Source organism: Crinia signifera, chromosome 4 (assembly GCF_055691185.1).
Source record: "Crinia signifera chromosome 4, ASM5569118v1, whole genome shotgun sequence".
NCBI classification, from domain to species: Eukaryota; Metazoa; Chordata; class Amphibia; order Anura; family Myobatrachidae; genus Crinia; species Crinia signifera.
Window position 1 is genome coordinate 317,742,933 of NC_139220.1, and position 25,125 is coordinate 317,768,057.

At 46.6% G+C, this 25,125-nt stretch overlaps 1 protein-coding gene across 3 annotated transcripts in view; it reads left to right on the top strand.

Moving 5' to 3' along the window:
- LOC146075906 (uncharacterized) overlaps positions 1-25,125 on the top strand; it is a 149,031-nt gene that overhangs the window by 96,508 nt on the left and 27,398 nt on the right. For 2 of the 3 annotated variants that reach the window (XR_014473655.1, XM_083185591.1), the window contains exons 1-2: positions 8,517-8,726; positions 9,119-9,286. The exons of the other annotated variant lie outside the window; for it this stretch is intronic. The gene's annotated coding sequence lies outside the window, so the exon portion shown is untranslated. Of the gene's footprint in view, positions 1-8,516; positions 8,727-9,118; positions 9,287-25,125 lie in introns of those variants that run through there. 3 annotated transcript variants of the gene reach the window in all.

A 25,125-nucleotide genomic window follows, 5' to 3' on the forward strand; every position in this document is an offset into this window, starting at 1 on the left:
TCATCGCGCCCTACGGGCGCTCTTCACACCGTCGTAAGGGGCTGCGCCCCCTTAATTTGTGAACATTTGTATATGAGAAAGATGGTTAGAATTGTATGACAGATGCCTGTATTGCAACTTGAGTTATAGGTGAAATGTGTTAAATAGAGAGCATATGATTTGGAAGGGGGGTGTGTATTGTTTTGTTTAATTAAAAAGCGGTTACAGAGTAAGATGTACATTGATAGTGTGGATGGTACAGTGACATTTGTGGGTGTGGGGGGGGGGCTGTGTGTGCATGTTGTTTAGGTGTGTGTGTGTGCAATAGTATAGTAGGGTGTTTTTGAGTCAGCGGCTCCCCACTGGCGGAGGTCACGACACAGGAAAACAGGAGGCTGGGTAGTGATAGGGGTGTGTGGACATAAGGGGGACTAAAGAGGAGGGTGGGGGATACTGTGCAGCTTCTGCCAGTGGGTGAGGGTCCAGTGTGGCAGTACAGGAGTACAGGATGGTGGCCCTGAGTCAGTGTCTCCTCCTACTGGGTGGGAGTTAGGGTACATGAGAGCAGGAGGCTGGTCTATGAGGCATGATAGGGGCATGTGGGCAAAACAGCGTCAGCGACTCCCCAGTGGTGGAAGTTACGGTTCAGGAGAGCAGGAAGCTGGGTAGTGATAGGGGTGTGTAAGTATACGGGGGACTAAAGAGGGGCTTAGGGGTGCCGTGAATTGTGGGAGGGGCGTGGGGGGTGCCGTGAATCAAGGGAGGGAGGGGGCGTAGGTGTCCGCGGATCGCGGGAGAGGGCGGGGGTCCGCAAAGCGTGGGAGGGGGCGTGAATTGCGGGAGGGGGTTGCGAATTGCGGGAGGGGTGTGTGTGCGGGGGGTGACGTGAATCATGGGGGGTGGGTGCGCGGGGGGTCCGTGAATTGCGGGAGGGGGGGGGCACGGGGCGCGATAAATCACCTAGTTGGTTATATATTCTTGTAGAAGGATGGTAGGATGTTGCTGTCATTCAGAATGCATTTACATAAACAGTAATAGTAGCAGTAAAAGGTCTGACTTAAAACACCTACAGTAAAACAGAACAGGTGTTATATATTATACAAAGAATTGGTTGATGATGTGTAGGTTGACGTGCACATAATTGTCACTGTAAAAAAATTGCTACAAGAAAAAATCAACACAGAAAGGTCAACACATGTAAATGTTGACATAAGTGTGGCACTTCATTGGTGTCCATGTCGACACATGAGAATGAATATGAAAACATTCAAAAAAGAAAAATAAATCTTCAAAAACTCATGTCAACCTTTTTCATTGTCGACCATAGCCGTGTCAGTGTTTTGCATGTGCCATTTAATCCTGGGGTTGCCGTGAATCGCGAACGGGGGTGGGGGGGGGGGAGGTGAGGTGTGTCCGCGAATCACGGGAGGAGGGGTCGTGGGGGGATGCCGTGAATTGCGGGAGGGGGGGTCGCGGGTGGGGGGTGTGGGTGCCGCGAATCGTGGTAGGGGGGGACGCGGGGGGTTGCAGTGAATCGTGGGAGGGTGGGTCGCAGGGGCGGGGGGTTGCCGCAATGACGGGGGGAATCACGGTAGGGGGGTTCGCAGGGGTGGGGGGTACCGCGAGGAAGGGGGGGCCTGGGGGGTTGGCACAAATCGTGGGAGGGGGGGTCGCGGGGTGCCACGAATCGCAGGAGGGGGTGTGTCACGGGGTGGGGCCACAAATCGTGGGAGCCGCCATGAATTGGGGGGGGGGGTGTGTGTGCTGTGAATCGCGGGAGGGGTGTCGCCGGGGGTGCCGCGAATCGCCACAAGAAAAAATCAACACAGAAAGGTCAACACATGTAAATGTTGACATAAGTGTGGCACTTCATTGGTGTCCATGTCGACACATGAGAATGAATATGAAAACATTGAAAAAGTGAAAAATAAATCTTCAAAAACTCATGTCAACCTTTTTCATTGTCGACCATAGCCATGTCAGTGTTTTGCATGTGCCATTTAATCGTGGGGTTGCCGTGAATGGGGGGGAGGGACACATTGCTCTGTTTCTGGACTTTCTTCTTAATTTATGGATTACCATCACCTGTGCTTAAACACCTTTCTTATCAATTACCCTGTTTAAAACAGGTGATGACAATCATAAATTAAGAAGGGAGTTCACAAACAAAGCATTCTGTCCCTCCTGGAGAGGGTCATGTTGGGAGGTATGGAGGTGTGGGGCGCTCACCTGGTGTGTCTGGTGAGTAGCTGTGTCTTTGCTGTGTAACATGGAGAGACAGAGGGTGTCTGGCACTGTCTGTGGGCTCACTGGGCTGGTTCTCTGTCATGTGAGTCAGAGGCTCCACCCAGCGTTACAGCTTCAGGCACACTTTGAGTGACAGATGTAGCCAAATATATAAGAGATGGGTATATTGAGAGAATTTAAAATCTAACTTTTATTACACAATTCTAAAATAGAGAGACGTCACTCAAATTAAGTACATATGTGCATAGGTAAATTATCTGGACAATTTAAATAGTCTATTCATTAAATCACAGGCGAAATATATTTACACCAATTTGGCTTTGACTACCCTGTGTCTTATAGATCAACAGGGACAAATCCCATGTGATTCGACAGGATTTGTTTAAGCGTTGTTCTTGTATCCACTCATGAGTCTTAATTATGACTTAATAATAATTCCACTTGTTTAAGATATAGATAGTTCTAGAAATAAAGGGTAGAGCATGGGAAGACCCCTCATAAGGCACCCTGTGCTTCTGCTGTCTTGGTATGAATACGGCACAGAATATTCCCAGACGGTCTCCCAACTGGTACTGATCCGGCCCTTCACTGCTTAGCTGCTGAGTGCGGAAAGGGATCAGGCGGCACAGTGATGTATGGCAGTATAACCTGAAATATGAGAGAGAACAGACTGGTTGATGAGGTCCGGTGTCACTTCTGCTTTCCACTGGAAGGATTCAGACCCTGTTACCATTAGGCATTGCAGGGAAAGTGCCGACGTGGTTAGTGGGGGTATGAAAAGGTCAGAGGACGCGTTCCGCTGCCGCTCGCCACGCTTCGGGGTGGCGTGGATAGTGGGTGTAACGCAAAAAAATGCCAGAGGTGCATTACATGGCATAGTAAGCACCTATCACATCTCATGGCATGGGTGCTTATACAATCAAATATCGCATCACGTTTGGTGCCATGCGATCCTATGCGATATTTAATTGTATAAGCAGTCCTGTGCACTTAACATGGACATCGCATCGCACGCATCGCACAACACTACGTATACGGTACGCGATGCGATTTTCCTACGCAGAATAGCCCACTAAGCTATGCGCCGTTCTAGGAAACAAGTGCCATAAAAGAACAAAACAAGTACCATAAAAAGTTGACAGGGTCTATTCAAGTTCATGAGTAAACAATTAATCAAAGTGTGTCTATGATCTGCGGCGGCCCGTTTGCATAAGTTTACTCTTCTTTTGTGATGCAGGCCATGGTTCTTTGTTGCCTCCCTGGGACTATAGATGGAATTAAGTCCATTGGTGATGCAGTGGTGTCAGGAAATACACGGCCTCCTGTCCCCGCTCATTGGTGGTGTAGCCGGGTCCGGGATGCTGGCAGCCGCAGCTAGTTCCTGCTGTGGCTCCGCACTTCTGGGTCTGAATTCAGTTGGTTGTGCAGCGGTGGCTGGGATTCAAAAGGCCACCTGTCCCCACTCGTTGGTGGTGTAGCGGTAGCCTGGAAGCTGCTAGCCGCCGCTCGGCCCTGCTGTAACGCTGCACTTCCGGGTTTGTCAGTTTTCACAGAGGGATCTCGCGAGAGTACATAGTATGCAGGATGTCACTGCTGTACACCTGACGACGGGGCGGTTATCTCCCCAAAACGTTGTAATAAATCTCACTTGTTTATCTGAAATTCTGGAGTGCTGTGCATTGGGGTATCCTTCAATCTACACCCCCACACCTGTTGAGAGTATGTATATATATATCAGAGTTGCCTACTCTCCCGCATTCTGCGGGAGTCTCCCAATTTTTAGCAGAGCCTCCCGGTGGCCCGCAAACCTTTAGCTTTCTCCCGTTTTTTGCGGGTCCCAGCGCGAAAACCAGGACTGTGCATGCGCCCTAGCACATTTACAGACAGCGGAACTCTATCCCACGTCACAGCCTGCTGCTGCCGCCCGGCCAGTGTATGACATGGCAGGGTGACAGCTGCCCCTGGACCTATCTGCTTTCAGCTTAGAGCGGGCAGCCAATTGCAAGGCATCATGCTGCTTTCCCTATTCCCTTCACAAGTAGCCCGGGGAACCTCTGCACACGCCTTGCAGCTCCGGGAGTCCGTGACTGCACATGGAAGAGGAGAATGCTCCGCCCCCACCATCCTCGACTTGTTTATCTGTCTGGCCAGCCCCACTCCCTGCCCATATACACACACACACACAGTATACTGGATTTATATATATAATGGATGGGGGTGATAATCATATATGTGTGTATAATGGATGTTGTAGGGGGGTGATAGGATTATACGTATAATGGATGTGGGGGGGGGGGGGTGATAGACATATATGTGTATACAGATGGGGGTGATTTACATACAATATGACTGCTGCCCTCGAATGGTAAAAATACAACCATCGAAACAAAAACATTGATCATTGATGGTAGTGAAACATCGAAATGCAAAGTCCATCCCTACTACAATCTCCCTGAAACTAGTTTTCAATAGTAGGCATGTATGAGATATATATATATATACATACCTCCCAACAGTCCTGATTTTATTGGGACAGTCCCGATTGTCAGGGCCTGTCCCGCTGTCCCACCCGCGGGCGGCAGTGTCACGCGGTGTGGGGGGGCTGTTGGGAGTCCCCCCTGTCAGCTGCTAAGCAGCGGGGAAAAACACTGTGGGCATGGCTGGGGGCATGGCTAGAGGCTCACAGAGCCTCTGGGTCATGCCCCCATAGCGGCAAAATGGGGGCGTGGCCTCGCGGTAGAGTCCCGCCTGCCGAACTGCCAATGTTGAGAGGTATGTACAGCATGGACAGCCCAGGGATCCCATCCAGCACACCAGTGCCAGAGGACCAACCAGGGTGCAGCTCTATGCAATTACAGAGAGGTAGCATCTTCACCTACACTGATGAAGAGGTGGAGAGAGTGCTCTTTAAGGACAACATATCGCTCATGGAAGGGCATCTGGGCCCTGAGGACATCTACAAACAGCTTTAGAAACTCAAGCGCAGGGAAACAGACTTTCTCCTACACGGAGTAACCCTGTCTGCTAGTACTTTTTATAGAGGAGTCCGGGAAAGAACTTAAAAAAAACAGGCACAGTATCATACAGTATGAGGCAGAACACCTCGTCTCACTATCCTCTGATACCTCCCAGGACTGGCTATCCAAGCTTAAACAACAATGTGACAGCTACCGCAATGACCTCATAAAGTTTAAACGCAATAAATTACAAACTGTAAAGGAAGACTACGAGCACAATCAAGTGTATCGATGGTTAAACGGGGGAGAGAAACAACATCCACAATGCTCCAAACCAGCACAAGGGTGGCGGAGACGCAGGGAGGCACGAGTGGGGGCACACGCATCGTCCAATAGTGACACAGATCCAGCCAATCTGGATTTAGAAGGAGCGGCCATTATGAGAGACATCCCTTTGGGGAACCCCAATACACAGTCCAAAAAGTCAAAAAACGCAGGTCGGCCACCCGTAGGGGAGGCCAGAACCAGAGGATTCACAAAAAGGAATCCCCCACAAGATATAATTTATCCCAAAGGCACCTAACGGACACAGAATCCAGCGTCCTGGAAAAGGGCTGTCCTTCGTGCCTACCACCAGCCACGACGAACTTAATTGGAAGATCGAACTGCACCGGTTCTCCAGAAAGCTTCGGCTTGGAGAATACTTCCAGGATAAACCCGATCTCCGCACACCACTGGAGCATCAAGATTTTATAAATAAAAAATCTACCTCTCAATTCGACCCCCCCTCTCAAAATTCTTCCATAAAATCCTTTGTGCGTCTAATGGATGAGTCCATGGAGAAATATTCCAAGGCGGCCACATCTAAACATTACAACATGTCCAGATCAGAGTGGGCAGCACTAAAGAAACTTGGTGGGTACCAGGATATCGTTATACGCCCCACCGATAAGGGCAGGGGCATCGTGGTACCCGATCTAGAATACTATAGGGCCGAGATCGGGCAGCAATTGGCCGACAGTAACACGTATGCCAAACTAGACTGTGACCCAACAGTTCCGTATAAGAAAGAACTGGACGAGATCTTGGAGATGGCAGTGAATGAGGGTACCATCACTGACCAGCTGAGGAAAGCCCTTTCTCAACAACACCCAAGGGTCCCGCTATTCTTTACAGTACCACAAATACATAAAAGTTTAACATCGCCCCCAGGGAGACCCATAATTTCGGCCCAAGACAGCATTTACCAGCCCATCTCCCAGTTCCTGGATTCCATCCTACAACCACTTATCCTTAAGCAAAAGGGTTACATTAAGGACACAACCTGTTTCCTCTTAAAATGGAGAGAAGTAGACGCAATACCTCAAGACACGATTCGATGTGTCATAGATATTTGCAGTCTATATACAAGCATCCCCCAAGACAGCGGCCTTCAGGTGATGCGGGAGTTCCTCACTTAAGAAAACTACAGAGGGTTCGACATAGACCTATTCTTACAACTACTGTCTTTAACTCTAAAGAGGAACTACTTTCTTTTCGACAACAAGCATTACCAGCAACTGAACGGCTGCTCAATGGGGAGTAACGTGTCGCCCTCCTTCGCCAACATCTTCATGTTTTACGAAGATCCTAGCACAGCGGCGAACATCCTACTGTATACGCGGTACATTGACGACCTCTTCCTCCTGTGGACAGGGGGGGAGGAGGCTCTCAAATCCTTGCTTGCCTTGATCAACGCCAGAGAATCACCCATTAGAATTACACATCAGTATTCCACCCATACAATTAATTACCTGGATGTGCAAGTCTCCATCAACAATGGGAAGCTAGAAACCATCATCTTCAACAAACCTACAGATAAGAACACCCTGCTTAAAGCTAACAGCCACCATCCAAGGTCCCTCATTAGAGGCCTCCCGAGATCACAAATGATCCGGGCAGCTAGGATAACCAGTAATCCATCATTACTTCCAGCCGAATTAGACCGTATGGTGGACAAGTTTGTAGCCAGGGGATACAGCATCAGAGATCTGGAGCAACAAAAACAAGAAGTGCTGCAGATTCCAAGAGAAGAATTGATGACATGTAAGACCAAAGCAAAAAAGGCAGTCATCCCATGGGTCTCCAGGTACAACACCAGCAGCCCAGTTATACCACGGGCGACAAGAGCCCTTTGGCCCATCATAGCCACAGATAAAGAGCTCCCGTGCTATAGGAACACACGACCGATGGTCTGTTACAGCAGAGGGAAGAACTTGAAAGACCACCTGGTACATTCAGACATCTCCGACTTTAACAAAGCCGAGGTACCACGCAACTTCATGACCCGCCAACCAGGTTGCTACCGATGCATTAAATGCACGACATGTGAAAAGATGACAATTGGGAGCACGTTCTCGAATAGGGACGGCAGCAAAACCTACTCCATCAGGCATGTGCTGCATTGCAGATCCTCCTTCATCGTTTATCTCATAACATGTCCGTGCCATTTACAATACGTGGGAAAAACGGTGAGGACGGTGAGGGAGCGCATGGCACTACATCGGTCTGCGATCAAGAATGCTCTCCAATCCAAAGCATCAGACCAACCGGTGGCTAGACACTTCTTCGAGTCAAAACACACCCTGAAGGACATGAAGTTTATAGTAATAGATCATGTACCAGCTTCTAAGAGAGGAGGGGACAGAGAAGGCGCACTTCTGCGCTGTGAGTCCAAATGGATCCACCTACTGGATTGCTGCAAGCCCAAGGGCCTCAATGACAGACTGTCGTTCGGGGGGGGTCAAATAACACAGTGGAACCTAAGGGCAGAAGAGCCCTTTAGCGGGTCAGGTCGGACCCCCATCTGGACCCTATCCCCCATAACAGCCCCTACCAGGGACACCGAGATGCTCCTTTCCTGTACCCACACCGGGGTTGGTGCAAAGAATAGCTCCTTCCCGAACCCTGATCCGTGATGCCCCAATTCTCAGCTTTGCCCAGCTTTTCCCTTCCCTCTTCCTCCTTCTTCCCTCCCCCTCTCTCTCTTCTCTCCCCTCCTCCTTCCCCCCGTCCTCTTTCCCCTTCCATATTGCGTATGTATTATGTCTGCTATTTTAGGGACAACTCCCGGTTCCGTGGCATTCTGCCCATCCTGCCCCTCCGGCACTCTCAGTTTGTTCATAGAACGAAAGAATATGTACGTCCACTCATGGTAGTCCATACAACTGTTTTTAAACTTTTCTTTATTGTTTAATATTCACTATGTCACAGCAAATATTTACAGCCTGGCGGATTAGTGCACGCTCTTATTACAGCACTTACAATGTGGTTTTCTGTATTCACAGCATGGTCCCGTCTACGGGAACGGAGAGGCTCCTGACAGCGGTATCCGGGCAACAGGGACGCTCTTACGTCACACTCACCCGACCGCTACACTGGTATCCTAGCAACTGAACAGCCGCCGCGCGCCTGTACAGCGCGTATGGCCGGAAGCTACGTCAGACGCCGTCTCCAGCCCCGTACACGGAACCTCATCAACACACTGGCGGTGGGGTATTTAAGGTAAGAAGTTTTCACTTTTAAATTATACACCTTGAAAAAGGAGCACGTTTGCTCCGAAACGTTGGAGTTTTCTATATAAAGTTTTTCACAAAGCCCGCTGAGTGCCGCCTCTGTCTCCAGTCGACATCTATCCATCCCTCCAGGAAGGCACCAACGGCAGATGCTTTTAGAGGGACGAGTGCCAGGCAGACTTCGCTAGCTATATATATATCTATATCTATCTATCTATCTATCTATATATATATATATACATTTTTCTTTTTTTAAATCTCCTTGTGTCTGTAGAAGTATTATTTGTCACACTGCACTAGTTAGAATACTTTAGCTTTTGTCCTATCTGTAATGCTGCTACACTGGTTTATGGCTTGCTGCGCTTTGTAATGTTATTACAGGTTTGGAACATCTGGGCACCCGTAGTTGTAGTACAGAGAGGACTCCAGAACTACAGGATGACGTCAGAGAGAGCGGTGTCACGTGACCTGGCAGGAAGTCCCCCGGGTGTCTGCAGTGCACACGGAGCTGGCCGGACTCCATTCCGAATACACACATCACAGGCTGAGGTATATAATCTGTGTATTATTGTATTTCCTGTGTGACCTCTGCACCCTGCACTCACCAAGCACATTGCACTGTATGGGAACTGTCTTAGGTCCTGAGGGAAATGGCTGCTGCCCTGGTAAGTGACGCTGACCCCTCATGGTGTAACATTGTTATTGCCCTGATGACTACACTTGCTGGTTACACAGGTCCGTGCAGTGCGGCCTCTTCCTGTATTCAGGTCTCTGGGTGCCAGGTCTGTGGTGTATACAGTGTAGGAAGGCAGCCCCGGCGGCTGGGTCATTTGTACAGAGTGCCAGTCCCCTATGGCAGCTATAGAGATATATATATATATATATATATATATATATATATATATATATACACAACGATGAGGCCGGCACTCAGGTCTGCAGGTGGATGCCTGTTGCTTGCTCCGGTGCCCTCTTTCAAAAGGGGTGTCCTTAGGAAATATGCTGCAACAAATAAGTGGCACTCGGAGGCTTGTTTAAATGGTGAAAAAACAGGAATATTTATTTCCCTGCACTAGGAATAAATATTCCTGTTTTTTCACCATTTAAACAAGCCTCCGAGTGCCACTTATTTGTTGCAGTATATATATTTATATATAGAACAGAAGGGGCAGGTACCTGACCTGGTAGTGGTATACGGCCAATCCTCTATGACAGCTATAGAGATACATTATATGTACATATTTATATATAGAACAGAAGGGGCAGGTACCTGACCTGGTAGCGGTATACGGCCAGTCCCCTATGACAGCTATAGAGATACATTATATATACATATTTATATATAGAACAGAAGGGGCAGGTACCTGACCTGGTAGCGGTATACGGCCAATCCCCTATGACAGCTATAGAGATACATTATATATACATATTTATATATAGAACAGAAGGGGCAGGTACCTGACCTGGTAGTGGTATACGGCCAATCCCCTATGACAGCTATAGAGATACATTATATATAGAACAGAAGGGGCAGATGCCTGACCTGGTAGTGGTATACGGCCAATCCCCTATGACAGCTATAGAGATACATTATATATACATATTTATATATAGAACAGAAGGGGCAGGTGCCTGACCTGGTAGTGGTATACAGCCAATCCCCTATGACAGCTATAGAGAGATACATTATATATACATATTTATATATAGAACAGAAGGGGCAGGTACCTGACCTGGTAGCGGTATACGGCCAGTCCCCTATGACGCTATAGAGATACATTATATATACATATTTATATATAGAACAGAAGGGGCAGATACCTGACCTGGTAGTGGTATACGGCCAATCCCCTATGACAGCTATAGAGATACATTATATATACATATTTATATATAGAACAGAAGGGGCAGGTACCTGACCTGGTAGTGGTATACGGCCAGTCCCCTATGACAGCTATAGAGATACATTATATATACATATTTATATATAGAACAGAAGGGGCAGGTACCTGACCTGGTAGCGGTATACGGCCAATCCCCTATGACAGCTATAGAGATACATTATATATACATATTTATATATAGAACAGAAGAGGCATATACCTGACCTGGTAGTGGTATACGGCCAGTCCCCTATGACAGCTATAGAGATACATTATATATAGATATTTATATATAGAACAGAAGGGGCAGGTACCTGACCTGGTAGTGGTATACGGCCAATCCTCTATGACAGCTATAGAGAGATACATTATATATACATATTTATATATAGAACAGAAGGGGCAGGTACCTGACCTGGTAGCGGTATACGGCCAATCCCCTATGACAGCTATAGAGATACATTATATATACATATTTATATATAGAACAGAAGGGGCAGGTACCTGACCTGGTAGCGGTATACGGCCAGTCCCCTATGACGCTATAGAGATACATTATATATACATATTTATATATAGAACAGAAGGGGCAGATACCTGACCTGGTAGTGGTATACGGCCAGTCCCCTATGCCAGCTATAGAGAGATACATTATATATACATATTTATATATAGAACAGAAGGGGCAGGTACCTGACCTGGTAGCGGTATACGGCCAGTCCCCTATGACGCTATAGAGATACATTATATATACATATTTATATATAGAACAGAAGAGGCAGGTACTTGACCTGGTTGTGGTATACGGCCAATCCCCTATGACTGCTATAGAGATACATTATATATACATATTTATATATAGAACAGAAGGGGCAGGTACCTGACCTGGTAGTGGTATACGGCCAATCCCCTATGACAGCTATAGAGAGATACATTATATATACATATTTATATATAGTACAGAAGGGGCAGGTACCTGACCTGGTAGTGGTATACGGCCAATCCCCTATGACAGCTATAGTGAGATACATTATATATACATATTTATATATAGAACAGAAGGGGCAGGTACCTGACCTGGTAGTGTTATACGGCCAACCCCCTATGACAGCTATAGAGATACATTATATATACATAGTTATATATAGAACAGAAGGGGCAGATACCTGACCTGGTAGTGGTATACGGCCAGTCCCCTATGCCAGCTATAGAGAGATACATTATATATACATATTTATATATAGAACAGAAGGGGCAGGTACCTGACCTGGTAGTGGTATACGGCCAATCCCCTATGACAGCTATAGAGATACATTATATATACATATTTATATATAGAACAGAAGAGGCATGTACCTGACCTGGTAGTGTTATACGGCCAACCCCCTATGACAGCTATAGAGATACATTATATATACATATTTATATATAGAACAGAAGGGGCAGGTACCTGACCTGGTAGTGGTATACGGCCAGTCCCCTATGGCAGCTATAGAGATACATTATATATACATATTTATATATAGTACAGAAGGGGCAGGTACCTGACCTGGTAGTGGTATACGACCAATCCCCTATGACAGCTATAGAGATACGTTATATATACATATTTATATATAGTACAGAAGGGGCAGGTGCCTGACCTGGTAGTGGTATACGGCCAGTCCCCTATGACAGCTATAGAGATACATTATATATAGATATTTATATATAGAACAGAAGGGGCGGGTACCTTACCTGGTAGTGGTATACGACCAATCCCCTATGACAGCTATAGAGATACATTATATATACATATTTATATATAGAACAGAAGGAACGGGTACCTGACCTGGTAGTGGTATACGGCCAATCTCCTATGACAGCTATAGAGATACATTATATATACATATTTATATATTGAACAAAAGGGGCAGGTACCTGACCTGGTAGTGGTATACGGCCAAACCCCTATGACAGCTATAGAGATACATTATATATACATAGTTATATATAGAACAGAAGGGGCAGGTACCTGACCTGGTAGTGGTATACGGCCAGTCCCCTATGCCAGCTATAGAGATACATTATATATACATATTTATATATAGAACAGAAGGAACAGGTACCTGACCTGGTAGTGGTATACGGCCAATCCCCTATGACAGCTATAGAGAGAGATACATTATATATACATATTTATATATAGAACAGAAGGGGCAGGTACCTGACCTGGTAGTGGTATACGGCCAATCCCCTATGACAGCTATAGAGAGATACATTATATATACATATTTATATATAGAACAGAAGGGGCAGGTACCTGACCTGGTAGCGGTATACGGCCAATCCCCTATGACAGCTATAGAGATACATTATATATACATAGTTATATATAGAACAGAAGGGGCAGGTACCTGACCTGGTAGTGGTATATGGCCAATCCCCTATGACAGTATCCTAAAACAAGATCCCCTATTAGTCAATATCCTACCCGAGAAACCTGCTTTCATTTTTTGGAGGAACCGAACACTTAGAGACAGACTAGCCCCTCAAAACTGAAATTACCAAAAAAGAGACATGGGTGAAAACGCACCCCAGAAGTATTTCACAAATGTGAGGGTACAAGATGCATAACATGTACTCACATTACCCATAAGTCTAATACACAAAATAACCGACAAAGAAAACGCAACACACCAAATAACAGCCGTATAACATGTAAGACGGAAATCACTATTTGCAGGCTTACTTGCCCTTGTGGGCTGAGATACATTGGCAGAACTTCCAGAAAACAAAAATTAGATTTTTAGAACATCGCAGTAAAATCCTGAAACAGATGTTTACCCATAGTGTCTCTAGACACTGTTCGGAGAAACACGCAGGGAATCCAAAAGATCTAACTGTTATAGGATTAGAACATATACCAAAAACAGCCAGGGGCCGGGACGGTTTAAAAAAGTTGTACAAACAAGAAGTACTAAGGATGTTTCTAATGCAATCATTACATCCTGATGGACTGAATTAAACATTATTATATAAATAGATAATGAGATAAGACCAATCCTTTCCTTCTCCTCCTGTTCCTCCTCCTCCTCTTTTTTTCTCTTTTCCTTTTTTTTTTATATCCCCTACATCACAAATAATTTTGTTTCTTACCCTTCTACAGCAATAGATGTTATATATAAAGCTAGTGGTTATAGTGATCTATACATCTTTAGCATACTCCATACCATAAAATGCATCATTTACATGAAAAGATCAAATCAATATACTAAAGATGAAGATATATAGGTACTTATGTAGTATCTGGGCTGCCGATTTTTTGATTGTATGCCTTAAGTTAAGGCATACAATCAGATGCGATGCGATGCGATATCGCATCGCATCGCATACGACCATGCGATGCGATGCGATGACCCGATTTTTCCATAGGATTCAATGTTAAAATGGACTGAGTCCATTTTAACATGGAATTCAATGGGAAAAAGGGGTCCTTTTCATACCCCTACTATCCAAGTGGGCATGGAGTTGGATATAAACCTGTGGCGAGCGTAGCGAGCGGACGGTATTCTGTGTCCCCTCGCGGGGCTCGCTACGCTCGCCACGCTTCGGGCTCGGTGGCTCGCTACGCTCGCCACAGGTTTATATCCAACTCCATGCCCACTTGGATAGTAGGGGTATGAAAAGGACCCCTTTTCCCATTGAATTCTATGTTAAAATGGACAGAGTCCATTTTAACATTGAATCCTATGGAAAAATCGGGTCCATCGCATCGCATCGCATGCGATATGGTCGGGTGCGATGCGATGCGATGGACCCGATTTCAAAATCGGCAGCCCAGTTACTACATAAGTACCGATATATATATATATAATGGTGTCTTGGTTGTTCTTTTGTTTACATGTAATGAATATTTATAATTATGTGGCAAAAAATATGTCGGACTATGTAAAACTATACATGAGTTTCATATACAGGTTGAGTATCCCTTATCCAAAATGCTCGGGACCAGGAGAATTTTGGATAACGGATTATTCCGTATTTCGGAATATTTTAATATTTCAATTATGTATTTTGAAGTATCTTGCATTTATGCTGTATAAACACATAATATACACACAAATATATTTTATTACCACATAAAATACACACAAATATATTTTAATTGTTCAAAAAACAAGGTTTCAAAACGTGAAACAAAATGTGTGTACTATCTCAGCACTGAATTTGAATGCCAAGCAATCATTGTCTTGCACATATATAGTGCCAGTTACATATCATGTCCCCAGTGATGCTGTTACAAATGTCCCCAGTGAGTTTTTAGCAAAAAAAAATAAAAAAAAATTTCACTTTCTGGAATGTCCGTATTTCGGAATAATTCGGATAACGGATATTCGGATACGGGATACTCGACCTGTACCAGAAAATAACAATTATGACGTTAGTGCGTTCCACGAACTATGAGGCTTGTCTAATTGTTTAAATAGAAATGTAAAGTTACCACAGATTAATTTCTGTACCACGTGTGCGACATAATGCTAATTACAAAGGTATATAAACACCACCACTGACCAGATCAAGTCACCTTTAGAATAGTAGCAAGCAGCTGCGAAACGCATAAGTGGTCATTTGTGTGTGTGTGTGATCATATTGCAACCCGAAAATATCGGGTGTCCTGGGGGGTGTTTGGGGTCCTTGTGTATTTTCGGGAAAACATACAGTATATACATGGAATTGATGGATTGGCAATATTAAGAAATTCATGTTTTATGTCATCGATTTGTAAGTGCAAATGATTAATTAAAATGTCCTTTATTATAAGGTTATCTGCACTACATTCTCTTCTCGCTGTCTCCCTCTACATATATGGATTAAATCCGTGGGAAAAGGGAGATTTTTATATTTCCAGATTTGGCTTCATCAGCAGCTGTTTGCCGTTCGGCCAGCTTCTTACCGCGTACGGACGGAGTTGGCGATCCGTATGGAAGGCGGGGTTTCGCACGCACGGTCCTGGCCGCATATTCGGCTCCGGCCGCACCGATCAGAATAAGGGCCTTTGTGCGATATCTCGCACTTTCTCACTTGCCGGTAAAAAGTCACATTTTTATCGCACCCAGATGTTTTCCCATTCTAAAGTATACAAATCGCTTATTTAATGGCATGCGCAAACGGAAATTACATTTTTGAGGTGTTTAAAAATCGTTCTTTTTTCAGACCAGGTTCTGATGGGTGAATTGGCCCAGAAGCAACTTTGGTCAAGTGCAGAAATGGTTAATTTTCTCACAGGTGTCCTCATTTCTATTCATAAACTGACCCTACATATACCCCAACATCATTAAGGACACCTGTGAGGGTTTGAGAGATGGAGATTGTGCAGAGTGATGTGGAGTTGGCTCTTTGTGATTTTGACCATTTGGATGAGCTGCGCAGGAGGAGGGAGGAAGCTGCGCGCCAGATCCAGGTACCCCGAGTACTGTGTGCTTCACGTAAGTATCGTGCTAGGCTGTACCTGGACTCCCTCTCTGATCAACAGGTTGTGGGGATGTTTCGGCTGAACCGCAATAACCTGTTGGATTTATATGAGCAGGTGAGAGATGATTTGGACCCTTACGGGGGTGCCAACTATGCAGTGTCTGGGCTGCAGAAATTAATGTGTGCCCTCTACTTCTTGGTCACAGGCTCCAATCAGTCTGTGACCTCATGGTCATTGGGGGTCTCACAAGCCACTTTCTCTAAGGATTTCACTCAAGTGTTAATTGCTTTCAAAAAGTTGTGGTGCACATACATCAGATTCCCACGTTGTGAGTCCGAGTGGCAGGACCTTAAGGTGGCTTTCTATTGAAAGAGTGATAACGACCTTCAACTGTATTCAGACACCACAGGACCAAATGCTGACATGTCAGGAGAACATTGGAAGTGTTCTAACTTTTTATTGGCATTTTTCATATTTATACCATACGATACAGGCATCCCCTCCCTTCAGAGGAGGGGATATTAGAAAAAAACATACATATTTAAATATAATAAACCCTTTAGGAGGGTTTAAAATCCAAATATTGGTTCATCGTGCTCGTGTGTCCCGTCTCTTTCGTCATAATAGGAGTGAACTTCTAAGAATGGGAGTAATTCTTCCAGGAATCTAAATTACGTTATATTCTTTTCAGTAACTGCCCAATAACATGGGTTCCATTAAAATCTATTCCCTTATACGGAAATGTATATTCTACTTCCAGATGTGTATATGATCGCTCATTGCCATGCAATGTCCCTTCAGCAGTTTTCTCGTGTCTAGGGTCTCTCAACATCTGGTTTTTATTTATGTTAATTGAGATTTCTAGCAAAATCTGAAACTTAGAATATACATTGGTTCTTGTTAAGTGTTTCAGGTCTTGGAAGATGGGACCAACATATTGTTTAATTCCTTGTAACTTATAGTTCTTGTGATACCTTGTAAATGGCAGGAATCTTCTTCTTATATATCTAATATAATCTTTACTAAGATAATCTCCATCACTATCGGCTCTCCTTATTTCCAAACGTGCTGGGAGCCATAGATTGCACCCACATTGGGCTTCGGGCACCGCACGTGAGGGGACACATCTACGTCACTAGGCGTGGGTGGCACTCTCTGAACGTGCAGGTGGTATGTGATGCTACCCTGAAAATTCTCAGTGTGGTTGCAGGATACCCAGGGAACTGAAATGACGCCTATATTCTGCGGGCACTCAGCCCTCTGGGACCGATTCCAGGAACAACAAATGCCGGAGGGCTGTCTACTTGGTAAGTACATTTTGCTATATACAAATGTTTGTTCTTTATGTATAGTGTTATAATGTGTAAATTAAGGTACTAAGAAATGACTTCACTCCTGTGGAGTGTCCCAATAGTGTGTAAACTATACCCACAACTACATTAAATCCTCATTACCATTACAATATGCAGTCAGTCTGGCTAAAATCTGCCTACGCCTGTTGTTACAACCACTAATTACCAGCAGTAAGTGTTCCCTGGACTAATGTGCCTGTTGTTTTACATCTGAAGTGGCACTGTAGTGTGTACTCCCCTCTGATATGTGCAATATATAGGTGGAAGCTGTCCCTCTCCTTTACCAGTTTTTTATGCATATTGCTGTTGTCCCACTTCCTCATGTAACACCAATGCACATATGTTACCATATACTGCACTGACCTCATCTTTTCTGTAAAGGTGATGCAGGATATGGGTGTCTTCCATGGCCCATGACACCTCTGCATTCCCCGGAAGGCCCTGCACAGCACCGCTATAATGAAGCACACGTTGCCACTCTCAATGTTGTGGAACGCACCTTCGGGGTGCTGAAAAGTCGTTTCAGGTGTTTGGACAGATCATCAGGAATACTGCTTTACCACCCTGCAAAAGTAGTGATGATCGTCCAGGCTTGCTGCATGTTACACAACATTGCCCTCTCCCACCCAACTTATGTGGAGGATGACAATGCAGCAGTCATGCAGGAAGCTGAAACTACCACACCTATGGTAGTGCGGGGTACGCAGAGGGGGGATCTGATGCGTAGGGAGATCATCAGGCGCTACTTCTCAGGTAATTACATGTGTACACTATCCTACCATGTACCTTTGGTGTAAGTGTGCTCACATACCATAAACCATTTCCCATACATTATCACCAATATTTAGGGGAGTAGTCAGAGGCCTATGGCAGAAGCTGCTTAACCTGAGGGATCCCTTGCTGAATACATGGCAAGTACATTATTACAATGTTGTATACCAAATGAAGTTATTACCAAACCCACAACATCAATTTACACCCATACCTGCACAGTATCATATTGCATTACAGCATTTAAGTGTAATCAAATGTACATTAGGATATAAGAAACCACAGACACATTTGTAACTATAGTAAATAAAATCTTTACTAATGTAATTTAAAAAATAGGCTCCTTTTACTGGGCCAAACATTTTGCATGGCAAAGATGATTAAAGATACAAGTGCTCAATAACAACAGTATACATCTTGAACATAATCACTGATGTTTTGGATGCCTGAGCACGTGCACAACCCCCCTTTGCCCCTGACCACCCCTGGTTCGCACACTCCTACGTGGGGGTGAAGTGGGTGAGCCGCTCACTGGTGTCCTGGAGACACTACTAACAGTAGATGTGGGTGAGCCGCTCACTGGTGTCCTGGAGACACTACTAACAGTAGATGTGGGTGAGCCGCTCACTGGTGTCCTGGAGACACTACTAACAGTAGATGTGGGTGAGCCACTCACTGGTGTCCTGGAGACACTACTAACAGTAGATGTGGGTGAGCCACTCACTGGTGTCCTGGAGACACTACTAACAGTAGATGCGGGTGAGCCACTCACTGGTGTCCTGGAGACACTACTAACAGTAGATGCGGGTGAGCCACTCACTGGTGTCCTGGAGACACTACTAACAGTAGATGCGGGTGAGCCACTCACTGGTGTCCTGGAGACACTACTAACAGTAGATGCGGGTGAGCCACTCACTGGTGTCCTGGAGACACTACTAACAGTAGATGCGGGTGAGCCACTCACTGGTGTCCTGGAGACACTACTAACAGTAGATGCGGGTGAGCCACTCACTGGTGTCCTGGAGACACTACTAACAGTAGATGCGGGTGAGCCACTCACTGGTGGACTGGAGACACTACTAACAGTAGATGCGGGTGAGCCACTCACTGGTGGACTGGAGACACTACTAACAGTAGATGTGGGTGAGCCACTCACTGGTGTCCTGGAGACACTACTAACAGTAGATGTGGGTGAGCCACTCACTGGTGTCCTGGAGACACTACTAACAGTAGATGTGGGTGAGCCACTCACTGGTGTCCTGGAGACACTACTAACAGTAGATGTGGGTGAGCCACTCACTGGTGTCCTGGAGACACTACTAACAGTAGATGTGGGTGAGCCACTCACTGGTGTCCTGGAGACACTACTAACAGTAGATGTGGGTGAGCCACTCACTGGTGTCCTGGAGACACTACTAACAGTAGATGTGGGTGAGCCACTCACTGGTGTCCTGGAGACACTACTAACAGTAGATGTAGCTGCCCCTAATAAATTCAGCTCCATATTATTGATCTGTCCCCACATTGCAATTAATGCATTGGTCTGTGCAGCTATAGCTTGTGTTTGCCCTTGGACACTTTCACTTATGCTGCCAATTTTACTATTATGTTCACGTAGGGCCTGATACGTGTGTCCAGGGTGGTAGCCATCCTGACTTGTGTGCCCACAGCAACACTGACACTGCTGGTCAATTTTTGAACTTGTTGAAATAAGTTTCTAATGTAGCCTTGATTATTGCCAATTTGATGGCTTTGCATGGACATAAATTCAGTTTGCTTACTTTTAAATGTGTGCAGTGAATGAGCAATCTGTTCAGGGGTAGATGGTGTGTGGGGTGATTGGGTGGTTGGGTGTCACCACAGTTGTTGCCTTTTCAGTCCGTGATGTTGCGCTGGCTTCTTCATCGGGTGAAAACGACTCGACGGGCTGGAGTATTATCTCCATATCTTCTTCCATCATTTCCAATGATTGTGTGGGTTGCTGCCCTAGTTGTGATGATCCTGTGGAAATGGAGAAATTGGTAAGTATTCAACCAGAACAGTGCAGTATATGTGTCCTTATATGTTACTAAGGTGTATTGTTGGTTATGTCACATAACAATGGGTATTGTGTACTTACACATGTACCCCGTGACTTTATGTAATGATAACATTGATAATAAGAGTGATGGCTGGTTCTCATTACATTCATTTCTGTTGGTATGTAACAGCAGGAGATGAATGTAATGTAGGCTATTGTGCATGTAACATGGGTGTGTGTGTACTGTATGTGTAATGTTGTTACATTCTTTTTGATTACCTGCAGCCTCTGCATCAGGACCCATTTGCCTGGATCGCTTTGGTGTGGTAGCACTTCGGGATGGATGATCTGCAAAGGAAATGATGGACAGCCGTTAGAGACCTTGCATGGACAGCATTTATTACCGGCATGAATGTTTTTGATTAAAATAACCCCTGAGACACACATGGGTGATGGTGACCAATCATTTTTGAACATTAATTTGCTATATTTAATTTTATATTATTTACAAATATAATAAACATTGTTTATGACTGAAAACAGCCAGGAATTCTGCTGTATGGAGGCGCTTCAGCTATGACAACATGGCACCTATGTTTGTCCCACAGCCATGTAAACCTGTAGCAAAATATGATATACATTTGTCCTAAACCAGCAGGTGTGGAACTACATGGCCCAGCATCACCAACCATTTCAATCTGTGACCATGACATTTACCTAGGTTACCCTTGCTGGTATATGTAGTTCCACAGCAGCACTATTGGTATGCTAACATTACAAGAGAGCATTACAGTTATAAAACATTGAAATGTCTGATGTACATGAAATGTGGGCACACTTACCAACTCGGGGTGGCGTTGGTGGCCTATCTGTGTCTGCCACATGGAGCCCAGGAAGGACCTCTGGTGGGATGATACGAAGTGTGGGACACAGGTTTGGGGCTTCCTCCTCCAGTCCGGGCAGCCTCTTTCACCTCAGTGTCCATTTTGGTCTTTAGTTGCCTTTTAATATCATTAAATCTTTTCTTCACATTTCTCACTGTGCGTTTGTGGCTGCTGACTGCGTTCACGGCCCCTGTAATGGAGTCCCACATGGCCCTCTTCCGCTGTGCAGTGGGTCGGTTATTATGTTTGCCCAGCAGCTGGTCATATACAGGGATAATAGCCCTGACTAGTGTGGCATTTTCCTAATTGGAGAACCGCACCTTCTGGCCACTTTGGGTGCTTTCACTTTCTGCCTCCTCCTCCAGCTCCTCTGTGGCCATGTCCCCCTCCTCCTCCAGGGCAGTCTCACCCTCCTCCTCACCTCCATCTTCCTCCACCTCAGGCCAGTCGACCTCAGATGTGGCCCTGCAGCTCCTCCTCTGACTGTGTGGTGAACAGGTCCTGTGTTAGTGGATGGGATTGGGATGCAAGAGGGTCCTCCACCTCCTCCGGGGTCCGGCCTGGCCCAGGCCTTGCTGTGGCCATGGTGCCTGCCAATATGGCCCATTTCTCATTGTATATGGGCCCATAATGTGTAAAAATTAATGCCCCCCCATTGTGAGCGTCAGCCCACGATTGACGCCAACCCAAAGTGTGGCGAGCGTAGCGTGCCTGCGAGGGGCGGCGGTGCGCGTCCTCCGATCTTTTCATACCCTTACTATCCACGTCGGCGTGGATTTGAGAATATAAAGTGTGGCGAGCGCAGCGAGCCACCGAGCCCGAAGTGTGGCGAGCGCACGCGTATACCTGTGAAGTTATACGCGTCCCCTCGCGGGGCTCGCTGCGCTCGCCACACTTTATATTCTCAACTCCATGCCGACGTGGATAGTAAGGGTATGAAAAGATCGGAGGACGCGTACCGCCGCCCCTCGCGGGCTTGCTGTGCTTGCCATGCTTCTGGTTGGTGTCAATCGTGGGGTGCCGTTGAGGGGGAAAAAATTGGGGTCTGGGGACTATTTTACATTGAATCCAATGTAAAATAGGGACCCTATTCACATTTGAATCAATGTAAAAATCGGAAAAATCGCGTTGGTCGCATCGCATGCAATTTGGTCGCATGCGATGCGACCGACGCGATTTTTCCGACACAATCAACCCCGATCAAGATCGGGGTGGCCGTGCTAGGAAACAAGTACCTACACTTTTTTATTATTAATGAACGCTTTGTGTCTATATTGTCACTATATTTTTGTATATGTTCATATTGTGAGTATAATTGGATGTTTACTCTTTTGATTACAGAAGATCTTTGCTGCACTTTCATTTAGTCTTAATTTTTTTTCAGAGTTGTATAGGAGAGCAGTGTGTGCATGGTGAGTAGTGTAGGAGAGCAGTGTGTGCAGGGGGAGTAGTGTAGGAGAGCAGTGTGTGCATGGTGAGTAATGTAGGAGAGCAGTGTGTGCATGGTGAGTAGTGTAGGAGAGCAGTGTGTGCATGGTGAGTAGTGTAGGAGAGCAGTGTGTGCAGGGGGAGTAGTGTAGGAGAGCAGTGTGTGCATGGTGAGTAGTGTAGGAGAGCAGTGTGTGCTTTGGAGTAGTGTAGGAGAGCAGTGTGTGCATGGTGAGTAGTGTAGGAGAGCAGTGTGTGCAGGGGGAGTAGTGTAGGAGAGCAGTGTGTGCAAAGCCAGTAGTGTAGGAGAGCAGTGTGTGCAAAGCTAGTAGTGTAGGGGAGCAATGTGTGCAAAGCCAGTAGTGTAGGGGAGCAGTGTGCTTAGGTGTAGTGTAGGAGAGCAGTGTGTGCATGGTGAGTAGTGTAGGAGAGCAGTGTATAGTTGGGAGTAGTGTAGGAGAGCAGTGTGTGCAGGGTGAGTAGTGTAGGGGAGCAGTGTGTGCATGGTGAGAAGTGTAGGGGAGCAGTGTGTGCATGGCAAGTAGTGTAGGGGAGCAGTGTGTGCTTGGGTGTAGTGTAGGAGAGCAGGGTGAGTAGTGTAGAGGAGCAGTGTGTGCATGGTGAGTATTGTAGGAGAGCAGTGTGTGCAGGACAAGTAGTTTAAGGGCTAGTTCACACTGTCCGGCACCTGCCGGACGGTGAAATCCCGCACGGCTTAACAGCCGTGCCGTCCCTGCAGTATGTAATGGACAGCTATGTGTCCATTCACACGGGACGGTCACGGCACGGCTGCCGGGTAGCAGCCGGATCTTACCACTGCTGTGTCCGGCTGCCATGCCATGGCCATCCCGTCCTCACAGGTCAGTGTGTGCTGAGGGCGATGGGGGCCTTTCACACACACTGGTCATTTGGTGTCCGGTTTTAGCTCTCAACCACACCAAACTGACGTCACTTCAATTTCTACCCTCAAATTTACACAGCACTGGCTCACAGAGCCGGTGCATGTGAAATAGACAACTGTCAGGCAAAAAGCCGGACAAAGTGGGTGACATTTCTATGCTATGCGCTAAATGCGCATGTTTAATTCGCACACCATATCGCCGCAAATCGCCTATTTTCAAATCGCATTTTTCAGCCTAAATGCGCATATTTAATGTGATGCGCATTGGAGGCTGAAAAGTGCGAATAGGGGCGATTTGCGGCGATGTGGTGCGCTGTTTTTAGTCCTGAAAATGTGCGATTTTCATGTGTGAAAATCGCACATTTGCAGGACAGCGCAAGGTAGTAAAAAAAGAACCGAGCGCGGGGTCCCCCGCCCGAGTGTAACCAGCCCCGGGCTCACTGAGCCGGTGCTGGTGACATAAAATCAGGGTCCCCGACAAATAGGGGTCCCCTTGATTTTATGAAACCAGCACCAGACTCAAGGTCCGGCGCTGGTTCCCAAAATACGGGGGACAAAGTGACTAGGGGTCCCCCGTATTTTAAGAACCAGCACCGGACACAACCAGCCAGCAGGGTAATGCCACAGCCGGGGGGAGACTTTTTATACAAGTCCCCCCTGGCTGGTCAGCATGGGCAGGGGTCCTGGGGAAGTGGGGACCCCCCCAATGAAGGGGTCCCCCCCCTCCAGGACTTACCAGCCCATGCTGATAGTCCGGGGCTGTCCTCCATGCCCCTGGGCTGTGGGCATGGAGCTGATGCTTTGTGTAAAAAAAAGAATGTAAACTATTGTTTTACACTGGCGAACTATCAGTCCCAGCAAGCCTACCCCGCATGCTGGGACTTGGGGAACCACAAGTCCCAGCATGCGGGGCATTAAAGTGCCCGCTGGCACTTGTAGTTCTGCAGTGTAAAAAATAGTGCACAAAATCACACTGACACCCTGTGAAATAAAACTTTAATACACACAAAACACACTGATACTTACCTACCTTGAGCCCGTAGGTCGGTCCCTGGATCCTGGATTCGTCCTCCGGGGCTCAAGGGCAGAAGAGTCTGGTTCCGGGGCCTTGGTCCTGGTTCCGGGGCTGGTCCTGGGGCTCTGGGGCTCCTGGCGTGAAGAATCCGGGATCCGTGGTAGTCCAGAGGGGTACCTAAGGAGGAAAATCCAACTCACCTGCTCCCCGGCGGCGACCTCCGGTGACAGCGCTGCTCCCGACTGGTACCCGGCTTCAAGGACTTGGTCCGGCGCTGAGATGTTACTCCCTCGGCGTCTCTGCACAGAATGATTTCTCGGCCAATCAGGAGCCGAGAAAGTCGGCTCCTGATTGGCCAGAAATCATTCTGAATATAGACGCCGACGGAGTAACATCTCAGCGCATCCAGAGCAGAGATGTTACTCCGTCGGCGTCTATATTCAGAATGATTTCTGGCCAATCAGGAGCCGACTTTCTCGGCTCCTGATTGGCCGAGAAATCATACTGTGCAGAGACGCCGAGGGAGTAACATCTCAGCGCCGGACCAAGTCCTTGAAGCCGGGTACCAGTCGGGAGCAGCGCTGTCACCGGAGGTCGCCGCCGGGGAGCAGGTGAGTTGGATTTTCCTCCTTAGGTACCCCTCTGGACTACCACGGATCCCGGACCCCGGATTCTTCAC